Source organism: Bufo bufo, chromosome 1 (genome assembly GCF_905171765.1).
Source record: "Bufo bufo chromosome 1, aBufBuf1.1, whole genome shotgun sequence".
NCBI lineage: Eukaryota > Metazoa > Chordata > Amphibia > Anura > Bufonidae > Bufo > Bufo bufo.
The window spans coordinates 688514220-688527846 of record NC_053389.1 but is presented as its reverse complement, the minus strand read 5'-3'; positions in this window follow the sequence as shown (position 1 = coordinate 688527846).

Genomic DNA, 13627 nt, shown 5'->3' with positions numbered 1-13627 from the left:
CTAATCTCTTTGGAAGTTGTTCGGGCTCTTTGGTTACCATTCGTATTATCTGTCTCTTCAATTTGTAATCAATTTTCCTCTAGCGGCCACGTCCCATAGACCTTAAACTTCTAAATAATATCATCACGCTCTTTAGAGATGGTGTTATAGCCTTTGCACATTATTGTCTATCATTGTCTTTCTAATCTCCTGAGACAACTCTCTCCTTAGCTTTCTTTAGTCCATCTTCAATGTGGTACACATTATTATACCAAACACCACAGTGTCTACTTTTCACCCTTGAAATAGGTAGACTGACTGATTACAAGTTTGAAGACACCTGTGATACTAATTGCAGGACACGCCTTAGTTTAACATATCCCTATGGTCAATTTATTTAAAATCTTTTCCAGGGGTACCATCTTTTTGTTCAGGCCAGATTAATTAGTTTGTTTTCTAAAATTATTATGTTGAACCACAATTCAAAAGCAATGTCTGATTTTCAGTAAATAATTTTTTATTATTACTTATGTTAGTTTCAGTGACCATTGTGAGTTTTTCTTTCTTTAACTGAACAGTACAAACAATTTTGTCCACATGTGTATATATAGTCCAAAATTAGGGCAGCACTGTCGGTGTAGAGATGAGTGGTTGGTGTAAAGAAATAGCGCATGCGCACTTTTTCAATCCAGCAAAACAAAATACCAAGTCAACTAGTAAAAAAGATGTAGTGGAAAAAATATAAAAAATAACAACACAATAAAGACATTAGCGAACCAGCAGAACACCATTCAATCAAATAAGCATTAATAAATAATAAAATATAAGACAAAAATAACAGAAAACAAAATTAAATATTAAACAGAAAAAAAGATAAATATATGCAAATTTGTTGTTTCTCAGGTGTGCCTCCCCCAGTTATCCACCGCCAATGACTCTAAAAGAAGAAAGAAAAAAATACATACAATGACACAATATATACCGTAGCTGACAGTAACAGAAAATCAGAGAAGTATGTGGAGAGCACCATCATTATACACTTTTATACAGTTTATAATAAATATTCAGACCCAACGGTTTTAAAGATTTGAGCCTGAATCTATTCAGATTCACATTTTTTGAGAATTTAAATGCGACTACCACTAGTTCTGGGCATGGGTACATATCACGTCTGATATGGCAGATAACAGACGTGCGGCACAGAGGGGAAGAGAGTACCCTTTCACTAGGGAGAGGGAGAAGTGGTGACCCCTAACTCACCTAGCACTGACACCTGGCTGACCTGACTTCCCTAGACGGGCTGCTGGTGTTTACTTCCGACGCTGGCACCCACATTCTTTCTTCCGGACCGTAACCCCTCCAATGCACCAGATATTGAAGGGAGTGACGGACAAATCTTGCCACCTGAAACGCCAAATTGCCATCGACAATAAATGGAGAGGGGGGTAACGGTGATGGTTCTAGAGGTGCAATATACTTTTTGAGCAACGATTTATGAAATACATTATGAATTTTCAATGTTTGAGGTAGCTCCAGGCGAAATGCCACGGGGTTAATGACGGCAACTATTTTATAAGGACCGATAAACCTAGGACCCAATTTAAAAGATGGAAACTTTAGCTTAATATTTCTAGTCGACAACTACACATAGTCATTAACCCCCAGGTCCGGACGTGGCAAATGTTTTTTTTTACTGTATCAGCCACACGTTTATATCTGTCTCCCATATTTTTCAAATTGCTTTGAACCTTTCGCCATACAGAAGAAAGTGATGACGTAAACCATTCTTCCTCAGGGATCCCAGAAGGCTCCCCTTCACTGAAAGTGAAAAATTGAGGATTAAAACCATATGCACCAAAAAATTGTGTCTTACCAGTTGATTCTTGACGGGGATTGTTTATAGCAAACTCTGCTAAAGGTAAGTAAGATGACCATTCCTCCTGATTTTCAGACACAAAACACCTAAGGTAAGCCTCTAGGTTTTGGTTGGTGCATTCGGTCTGGCTGTTCAACTGTGGATGGAAGGCTGAGGAAAAGGACAAATGTACCCCAAGACAAGAACAAAAAGATCTCCAGAATTTAGAAATAAACTGAATTCCATGATCCGAAACAACATTGGAAGGTACCCCGTGAAGCCTTCCTATTTCATTGATAAAAACCTGAGCCAGGATTCTAGCATTTGGCAACGCGAGTAAGGCAATGAAATGCACCATTTTACTGGACCGGTCTACTACTACAAGGATAACAGTTTTACCCGCAGATTCAGGTGGGTCAGTAATAAAATCCATCGACAGGTGTGTCCACGGTCTGTTGGGAATGACCAGTGGCGACAGAGACTCCGCCGGACGAGTATGAGTGACTTTAGTGATTCCACAGGTTGTACAGGTAGACACAAAATGAACTACATCCTGGTGCAACCTCGGCCACCAAAAATGACGAGACAATAGCTCCGAGGTTGCCCTACTACCTGGTTCCCTAGTGAGTGCAGAATTATGATGTTCTTTTAATATTTCAAGGTGCAAATTCAAGGGCACAAACAACTTTTCTGGGGAACAGGAGACCGGGGCGTCCCCCTACGCCTCCAACACCCTCCCCTCCAGGTCTGAGTGTAACGCAGAGACAACCACCCCCTTTTGTAAAATCGGCACCGGATCGTCAACATCACCCCCTCCAGGAAAACTTTGGGATAATGCATCAGCTTTGGTATTTTTTGCCCCCGGATGATAGGTTATAACAAAATTAAACCTGGTAGAAAACAAAGACCACCTAGCTTGTCTAGTGGTAAGACGTTTAGCAGAATCAAGGTATAACAGGTTATTATGATCCGTAATCACTGTGATGGGATGAGCTGCCCCCTCCAAAAAGAGACGCCATTCCTCAAACGCTAATTTAATAGCTAAAAGTTCCCTGTTGCCTATATATATATCATAATTCTTCTCGGCTGCCGACAATTTCTTAGAAAAGAAAGCACAAGGACGCCATTTACTTGGAGACGGACCCTGGGACAGTACAGCCCCCACCTCCGATGCATCAACCTCCACAATAAAAAGTTGAGAAACATCAGGCTGGACCAGTATGGGTGCCAAGGTGAAACTCTCCTTCAGAGAGGAAAAAGGCGGTTTAGCAGCGTTAGACCATTTCGAAAAAATCAGTCTCCTTTTTTGTCATGTCCATAAGGGGTTTGACCATCGCAGAATAGTTCTGAATGAATTTTCTATAGAAATTGGCAAAACCCAAAAAACGCTGCAGAGCTTTTAGGTTCACAGGAAGATCCCATTCTAGGATCGCACGGACCTTCTCTGGATCCATACGGAACCCCCTGGGGTATCTGCTACCTCCTTTATGGCGAATACATATTTCTCCAGTTTAGCATATAACTTATTAGTCTGTAAAATCTGCAACACCTGCCTGACATGTACCTTGTGTGTCTCCAGATCGGGTGAATAGATCAAAATATCATTAAGATATATTACCACAAATCTGCCGACAAGATGACAAAAGATATTGTTGACAAAGTGTTGAAAGACAGCAGGAGCATTAGTCAGGCCAAAAGGCATGACCAGGTTTTCATAATGCCCCTCAGGAGTGTTAAACGCTGTCTTCCACTCATCCCCCTCTTTGATGCAAATCAGATTGTAGGCTCCCCTTAAATCCATTTTGGAAAACTATTTCGCACCCGCAATTTGATTAAAGAGGTCGGGAATGAGAGGAAGAGGATAGGGGTCTCGGATAGTTAACCGATTTAGTTCACGAAAATCTGGGCAAGGACGCAAGCCCCCATCTTTCTTCTTCACAAAGAAGAACCCTGCATCCACGGGTGAAGAAGAGGGTCTGATATGTCCTTTAGCCAGACTGTCAGAAATATAGGCCTTCATGGCTTGTCTTTCGGGGCCAGAAAGATTATATAACCTGGTTTTAGGTAACTTTGCTCTAGGGAGCAGGTTAACTGGGCAATCATACGGATGATGGGGTGGTAACTTCTGACACCCCTTCTCAGAGAAAACATCTTTAAAGTTGGACACAAATGCTGGTAAGGTTGTAATGGAGGTGGCTGAACAACTGCTACTTAAGCAATTGTCCCTACAATTCTCACTCCACTCCAATATCTCCCTGACCTGCCAATCAACAACAGGATTGTGCGCTACCAACCAGAAAATACCCAATACCATAGGAGTAGGAAGACCTTCAAGGACATAGCAAGAAATAAACTCATTATGGAGGGCCCCCACCCAAAGATATTTGTTGTGTACAATGTGTGTCAGGTTCCCCTGAGTAAGAGGAGCAGAGTCAATAGCAAATATGGGGATAGATCTCGGTAAAAAACCCAGAGTCCGAGCGAAACGGGCATCCACCAAATTGACCCCCGCCCCCACTGTCTAAGAAAACAAAAATTGTCTCAGTTTTATTACCCGAAACTACCATAGCTGGCAAAACAAACTGAGACGTTCGTATGGAGGAGATGTATACACCCAGGTTGTCATCCTCCGCACAACCTGGGGTTAGTAGTTCCGGCGGTTGTTTCTTTTTGGGTACGGATGGAACCCCAGGAGGACCAACCCGATGAGTGGCTCCCCCTAGTTGCATAGGTTCGTCTGAGTCAGAACAAACAGATTCCTGCCTGAGAAAAGCCTCTGGAGGACAAGAACTCCTCAGCCTATCCCTAAGGCGTCTATCAATTCTTATAAATAGTGACATAACTGCCTCAAGGGATATAGGAGTCTCATACAGTGCAAGTGCATCTTTTACTTTCTCTGACAACCCCTGGCAAAACTGGCTCCTGAGAGCCGGATCATTCCACTGAGTATCTGTGGCCCACCTTCGAAACTCGGAACAATAAATCTCCACTGACCAATCTCCCTGCTGAAGCTGCCATAATCTAGACTCAGATAGGGAGACTCGGTCAGGGTCATCGTATATGACACCCAGGGCCTCAAAAAACTCATCTACCGACCAGAGGGCCTGGGTACCAGGTGGCAACGAAAAAACCTAGGATTGAGGATCCCCTTGGAGAAGGGAGATTACAATCTCCACCCAATGTTTCTCATTGCCAGATGAATTTGGGCGCAGCCTGAAATATAATTTACAGGCTTCTCAGAACACCAAAATTGGTCTCTCCCTCCAGAAAATCTGTCTGGGAGAGTGTCATGGTCTTACCTTCTTGCTGTTCTCCTTCGTTTGACATGTGCTGGCGGCCATCTTGGTTTCTGGGTTTCTTGTAGCCTTCCACCCTGCGGCTCCTCCTTCCCACTGGGAGGAGCTGGATGCCTAGCTCATATATATAGGAGGTCTGTGGCTTCAGTTCCTTGCTTGGTCCTCCTGTGTTCACATGCTTCTAAGACTGCTGCTGCTTCTGGTTCCTGATCCTGGCTTCGTCTGACTACCCTGCTGGTTCCTGATCCTGGCTTCGTCTGACTACCCTGCTGGTTCCTGATCCTGGCTTCGTCTGACTACCCTTCTGGTTCCTGATCTCTGGCCTCTCAAAGACTCTGCTTCGGTTTCACCATTCGTTTGGACTTTTGCTTTACAGCTTTATTTTCAATAAAGCCTTCTTATTTTCACTTATCTCTTGTTGTACGTCTGGTTCATGGTTCCGTGACAGAGAGCAACTTTAGGTTCTGGATTGACCTGGTTACCCATAGCAAACACTGAGCTCAAGGTCTGCTGCTGAAGGACCGACGCCCTCAATTCTGTCATTTCAAGAGACACACCTTGCAACTGCTTTGCCAAAGCAGCAATAGGATCCAAAGTGGATCTTAAAAAAAAAATATATATATATTTTTTTTTTTCAAAATAAGGGCCAGATATAATACCACGTCTGATATGGCAGGTAACAGACGTGCAGCGCAGAGGGAAGGCAAGGAGAGTACCCTTTCACTAGGGATAGGGAGGAGTGGTGACCCCTAACTCACCTAGCACTGGCACCTGGCTGCCCTGACATCCGTAGACGGGCTGCTAACCCATATGCCGATCACGTGCCTCATCCCTGAATTACCCTGAAATAAGCCCTAGGTAGTGAATAGGATGGTGGGAGCACTAGTCCTCACCACTGACACCTAGGGTAACAACAGAAAAAGGACAAACACCACAAACAATCCCCAAAGGGATACAACAACAGGAGTGAACCGGAGATCCAACAGCTCCAGTTCCAAGAACTCCACAGCAACTCCAACTTCACCAGAGGTCAGAATAGAAGATCTGGAAAGAAGGTCTATATCTGGCAACAAGGGAAGCAGAAATGGAAAATATATAGTAGCTGGGAGTGGCTGACAGAGAACAGCTGAAAGAAAAAGCTACAGATTCCTAATTGGGACAAAAAGGATCGCAAACCTAAGCAGGAAAACCTGGACCGGAATCTATTCCCACCACTAGGTCATGGAGCGATCTCTTGAAACCGAGTGAGTAGCCACGCGCTGCGACCTGCGTGACAGTACCCCCTTTCTATGAGGGGCCACTGGACACTCAGGACCAGGTCTTTCCGGATGAGAAATGTGGAAAGAACTAATTAATCTGCTGGCGTTTACCCTCGTGACAGTACAGTAATAAATATCTCCTCTCATTTTCCCTAGATGTCATATCGCTAATTTTGTTCATGATATGCTCCTCCGTTGCGTCTGGTTAGGCACCCTGTATGCTAATTAATAGCATCGGAACAGGGAGGAGGAGATATCAGCTTTTCTCCGTGGCCGTCTCTTCTATCTGGCTGTGGCGCTCTCCAATCACAGCGGAGCGCGTCACAGCCAGGGAGAAGGTGAGTTGTTTTTTTCTCAATGGCTGTGACGTGCTCACCAAAGTGTCACGTCAGACCATACAAAACCATTTACATCATCGTCTTCTGCGTGCTAGACGACCTGTAAAGGTACCTGACCACAGGTGTCATATTCTTGCATGGGCCAGGGAGCATCTATGAGGGACCAGTGGGCCTCAGTGCTGTTCACTGATGAAAGTTGATTCAGGCTAAACAGAAATGATGGCCGCCAACGATGTTGTAGATGTCCAGGAGGGTGCTATGCATCTGCCACTGTTGTCACCAGATGAGCCTTTGGCGGTGGTGGTGTTACAGTGTGGGCAGGTATGTCTTGGTCAATACAGAACTGCCCTACACTTTGTGAATGGTACAGTGATAAGCCCATACTACTTGAATAACATCATTAATCCAGTTATTGTGCCTCTGTATGAACACAGGCCTAATTTTATCTTCATGCACCAGCTCATCGAGGTTGCATCATTAGGGAACGGCTGCTGGGGACTGGGGTACCTCAAATGGAGTGGTCTGCACTTTCTCCAGACCTAAATCCCATTGAAAACCTATTGCATCAGCTGAGTCGCCATGTAGAGGCTAGTAACTCTGTACCCCAGAACCTCAATGACCTGAGGGCCGCCCTTCAAGATGAGTGGGATGCCATGCCTCAGCAGACAATAAATGGACTTGTGAACAGCATGAGACGTTGTGGTCAAGCTGTAATTGATTCTCAAGGCCATATGACAAGTTATTGAGACACTGACATATTTTGTGGGGGTGTACCCACCACTGTTGTTGGCTTTTGTTTCAATAAATTGTTTGAGATGAGGAAATCACCATTGCATGCTTCTACTTAAATGCCCTACTTTCATGATATAATATCACTGTAGCATAAACTTTTTCTATAAATTTCATCTAAAAGTCAAATATACCTAACTTTTTGTGAGTAGTGTATGTATATATATTGTAGGGGCCATCATTGATGGTCGGTACGTGTCACCGAGGTTCCTGGCCTCGGTGAGGTAAGAGCATTTTTTTTCCTGAAGTGTCAGTATTGCAGATTGGAGTCTGACACTTCAGCTGGTTAGTATGGCTGTAAAGCTGATCTGGGACAGCTCTTACTGGGAGTAGCCAAAGTGCTGGGTGGGTGGCTACTCCCCACGTTCCAGGCCGGGTCTTGGGAGGCTTATAAATAGCAGTCAGCACTGTCAGGTGTGGTGGATCATCCTCCATCTCACAGTGAAGCTGTGGAATCTCTGTGGTTTGGGATCTGAAGATGTGTGCTGTGCAAAAGTGCTAAGAGCCGCATGCTGGAAAACAGGCCCCTAAAGCCTGCTGGGGAACGCTGATTAAACACTGCTAACAAAGTGAATGTTTATGTTCTGTGAACTTTCCATGCTGTGAACGAACACGAAGACTGCAAACTGTTATTTTGTTTTGCCTTCTGTGTGAATAAACACTGAACTATTTAAGTTAAAGACTTTGTGATTGCCTCTATACTGCGTCCGCTAACCTGCCTACCAGAGCGAATCCCCACTATCTATACTAATAAAAGCCCTGTGTACGTGCTCAGGGCTGTTGTCCGTGCATGTGTGCCGATTAGTGAAGTGCGCATACGCGGCACACAAACCAATCAGCACACACTCCATCGGATTGGAGTTTTCTCCAATCCGATGGTATATTTTAACTTGAAGTGTCCCCATCACCATGGGAACGCCTCTATGTTAGAATATACCATCGAATTTGAGTTAGATCGTGAAAACTCAGATCCGACAGTATATTCTAACACAGAGGCGTTCCCGTGGTGATGGGGACGCTTCAAGTTAGAATATACTAAGAACTGTGTACATAACTGCCCCCTGCTGCCTGGCAGCACTCGATTTCTTACAGGGGGCTGTGATCCGCACAATTAACCCCTCAGGTGTAAGTCAGGACGGATCCTTTCGGCTCCGCACCGCCAGGCGGACACCAAAAGCTGCAAGCAGCGTTTTGGTGTCCGCCTCCAGAGCGGAATGGAGGCGGAACGGAGCCAAACTGATGCATTCTGAATGGATCCGCATCCATTCAGAATGCATTGGGGCTAAACTGATCTGTTTGGGGCTGCTTGTGAGAGCCTTGAAACGAATCTCACAGGCGGACCCTGAAACGCCAGTGTGAAAGTAGCCTTAGTGAATTGCGCATGCGTGGCGCACAAACCAATCAGCACACACTCTACACACACACAGCAGGGACCGCCCAAAACACCACGCCGCCGGCCAATAAAAACACGGCGCATCACATGCAGCCCGGACAGCCCACAGCAGTGCGGCCATCCAATCAAAGTTGCCGCCCGGACCGCCCACAATTGCGCGAACCAATAAACAAACGGCGCACCACACGCTGTACGGACCGCCCACAGCATGGAGCCGTCCAATCACACCATCCCCACAACTGCTCCGCTGGCCAATAACCGCCTCTTATGGTGTGTGGTGTCAGTTGGAGCAGAGTGCATAAGAAGCAGAGTGCATAAGAAGCACCGCCATTACATGCACAGTGACAGAAATTGCTCTCAGATACACACTGCAGCTGCTGCCAGAACTATTAGCCAGCACCACCAATCAGTGCCAGCAATAATTGCCAGCCATCAATCATTGCCACCAATCACAGTAACAGCAGTCAGTGCCAGCCCTATCAGCCACCAGTCACAGTGCCAGTGGTCTCAGCACCACCAGTTAGTGCCAGCTCTATCAGCCACCAGTCACAGTGCCCGCCGTCTCAGCACCACCAGTCAGTGCCAGCAGTCAGTGCGAGCTGTATCAGCCACCAGTCACAGTGCCAGTGGTCTCAGCACCACCAGTCAGTGCCAGCCATATCACCCACCAGTCACAGTGACAGCAGTCTCAGCATCAACAGTCAGTGCCAAGCGTATTAGCCACCAGTCACAGTGACAGTGGTTTCTGCACCACCAGTTAGTGCCAGCTCTATCAGCCACCAGTCACAGTGCCAGTGGTCTCAGCACCACCAGTCAGTGCCAGCCGTATAAGCCACCAGTCACAGTGCCAGTAGTCTCAGCACCACGTGGCACTGCCAGTCGTCTCAGCCACCAGTCAGCGCCAGCTGTTTCAGCCATCAGCTGCAGTCTCAGCACCACCAGTCACTGCCAGCAGTTCGTGCCAGCCATCTCAGGCACCAGTCACAGTGCCCACAGTCTCAGCACCACCAGTCAGTCCTAGCAGTCAGTGCCAGCTGTATCAGCCACCAGTCACAGTGCCAGTGGTCTCAGCACCACCAGTCAGTGCCAAGCATATTAGCCACCAGTCACAGTGACAGTGGTTTCAGCACCACCAGTCAGTGCCAGCCGTATCAGCCACCAGTCACAGTGACAGCAGTCTCAGCACCACGTGGCACTGCCAGTCGTCTCAGCCACCAGTAAGTGCCAGCTGTTTCAGCCATCAGCTGCAGTCTCAGCACCACCAGCCATCTCATTCACCAGTCACAGTGCCCACAGTCTCAGCACCACCAGTTAGTGCCAGCAGTATCAGCCACCAGTCACAGTGCCAGTGGTCTCAGCACCACCAGTCAGTGCCAGCCGTATCAGCCACCAGTCACAGTGACAGCAGTCTCAGCACCACGTGGCACTGCCAGTCGTCTCAGCCACCAGTAAGTGCCAGCTGTTTCAGCCATCAGCTGCAGTCTCAGCACCACCAGCCATCTCATTCACCAGTCACAGTGCCCACAGTCTCAGCACCACCAGTTAGTGCCAGCAGTCAGTGCCAGCAGTATCAGCCACCAGTCACAGTGCCAGTGGTCTCAGCACCACCAGTCAGTGCCAGACGTATCAGCCACCAGTCACAGTGACAGCAGTCTCAGCACCACGTGGCACTGCCAGTCGTCTCAGCCACCAGTAAGTGCCAGCTGTTTCAGCCATCAGCTGCAGTCTCAGCACCACCAGCCATCTCATTCACCAGTCACAGTGCCCACAGTCTCAGCACCACCAGTTAGTGCCAGCAGTCAGTGCCAGCAGTATCAGCCACCAGTCACAGTGCCAGTGGTCTCACCACCACCAGTCAGTGCCAGCAGTCAGTGCCAGCAGTATCAGCCATCAGTCACAGTGCCAGTGGTCCCAGCACCACCAGTCGGTGACAGCTGTATCAGTCACCAGTCACAGTGCAAGTGGTCTCAGCACTACCAGCCAGTGGCAGTCATATCAGCCACCAGTCACAGTGCCTGCAGTCTCAGCCAAAAGTCAGTGACGCATATTACAGCTACATATAAGTCAGTATTACAGTAAGAGAAAATATTATAAAATTATAAAAGTACAAGCCTATATTACTTGGACTTTTTACTAACAACATACCACCCAAAAAAAAGGACACATCAAGTAGGACAAAAGACACAGACAATGAAACCCTACATAACCAAATTCTCCTGGAGAAACAGTCAAGTCTGCAAGTAAAAATAAAAAAAAGAAAGGCTGAAAAACAAAGAAAAAAACGAGCAAATAGATCAATTCAAGAAAAAGAAAATGAGTGTCACAAAAACGCTAAAAGAGAAAGATTCAGAATAGCAAATAGATCTATAGAAGAACAGGAAAATCAGCGTAAAAAAACAATCTCTAAGAGAAAGACAAAGACGAGCAAATAGATCTATTGAAGAAAAGGAAAATGAGCGTCAGAAAAATGTGAAAGCACACAGAGCTAGGAGAGCAACACTACGTCAGCAGCAAGCAATAAAAAGAGGCAGGATAACAGATCTACAAACAGACACAACACATTTATCAACAGCCACACAGGAGAGGATAAATGATATAAGAGAAAGACAAAAACGTAAGAGACATGCTGAAAGAGAAAAAGCTAGGAGAGCAAGTCTTGCATCAGAAGAACGACAATGACAATGTTTGCGGCAAGCACAATTACAGAGACTGGCCCGAAGTAAACGAGTGTAAAATAACGAATCCCGGGCAACAATAGAAAGAATGGCAATGATAAATGATATAGTTAATATTAATGAGGGTAACATTATACCTCACACATGTGGAGATTTAAATCAGATATGCAATTTTTGTCAAGCAAAACATTTTGAAGGAGAAAGACCATCTGATCAAAAATTTACACAGTGTTGCTCAAAAGGAAAAATAAATCTTCAACCAATTCGAACAAATCCGTTTATACAGCAGCTCATGATGGGTCAGCATCATTACAGCAAAAATTTCATGCAAAATATAAGGTCAATAAATAGTGCTCTAGCATTTGCATCTATGGGAGCTAACATTAGTCCGCCTTCTGGCTATGGGCCATACTGTTTTTGAATCCATGGTTCGATTTGTCACAGAGCAGGAACACTGCATCCTCAACAGGGTGAAAACAGACAGTTTGCACAATTATACATTTTAGATCCCTCTGAAGCTGCAGAGCAAAGAATGCAAATTTCTGCCAACTCAGGAATAAATGCAGAGCTTATGCAAACATTAAGTACATTTATGGCACAATTCAATCCTTTTGCCGAGGCCTGCAAAATGTTGTACCAAGTTGAAAAAGAATATGAAGAGAATGCCGCCAAAAATGACAATGTTATTAAGGAAGTGTCCATGACAATAGTACAAGATCGCAAAAATGACCAACGGCGCTATAACGCACCAAAATATAATGAGGTTGCTTTTATTTTTCAAAATGATGATGGAGAACCACCACTTGAAAGAGATCTTCTTATACACTGCAAACCAAGTGAAGATTATACAAATAAAAAAAAAACACAAAGAATTAGTGTCCTTGATCCTAATTTGGAACCCATGGTTTATCCATTGTTATTCCCCTATGGGGATCAAAGCTGGGGAATTGACATTCCATTGCAAAACAGACCACAAGCTTTATTAAATTTACCAAACCAGTCACACAATCCTAGAGTTAGAGTCACTCAAATGCAATACTACGGTTACCGTCTTTCCATTAGAGAGGATTTTAATCCCTTTTTAAATGCAGGCCGCCTTACACAGCAATATATGGTTGATGCATATGTAAAAACAGAAGCCAACAGACTCACTTATATACGTCAAAATCAGCCTAAATTGCGTGTTGAAAAATACTCTGGATTAATGATCATTTGTTTAATGAAGCCAATGAAGCAGGCCTGAGTCCTGGAAAAATTTATATTTTGCCTTCTTCATTTGCAGGGAGCCCCAGAAACATGCAACAAAATTATCAAGATGCTATGGCAATTGTCAGATAATATGGAAAACCAGATATTTTTATTACAATGACATGCAATCCCAAATGGGACGAGATTGTACATAACTTACAACATGGACAAACTGTTGGTAGACAACCACATTTAGTTGCAAGAGTATTTCACCTAAAACTCAAAGCTCTAATTGATGACATCAGTAAAAAACATATTTTTGGAGTCCCAAAAGCAATGGTCTACGTGATAGAATTTCAAAAGAGAAGTTTACCACATGCTCCCATACTTTTTTATTCTTAAAGAAAGCTGTAAACCAAAAAATGAAGAACTGATAGATAAAATTGTCTCTGCTGAAATCCCTAACATAGAAATCACTCCTCGCTTACATGCAATTGTAACAAAGCATATGATTCATGGACCATGTGGAGCACTCAATCCTAATTCTCCATGTATGACAAATGACAAATGCTGTAAGGATTTTCCGAAGGAATTCCAACAAAAAACTATTGCTAATAGCAATGGCTATCCAAAGTACAAGAGAAGAAATACAGGCCAAACTATAATTCTTAACGGAAAGAATATAGATAATTCTTGGGTTGTACCATATAATCCTTACTTAGCGTTGAAGTACAATTGCCACATTAATGTGGAAGTTTGTGCATCAGTGAAAAGTGTCAAATACCTTTTTAAATATGTGTACAAAGGTCATGATTGTGCAAATGTTGTCATTCAAGAACAAGGTACTTTGAATCA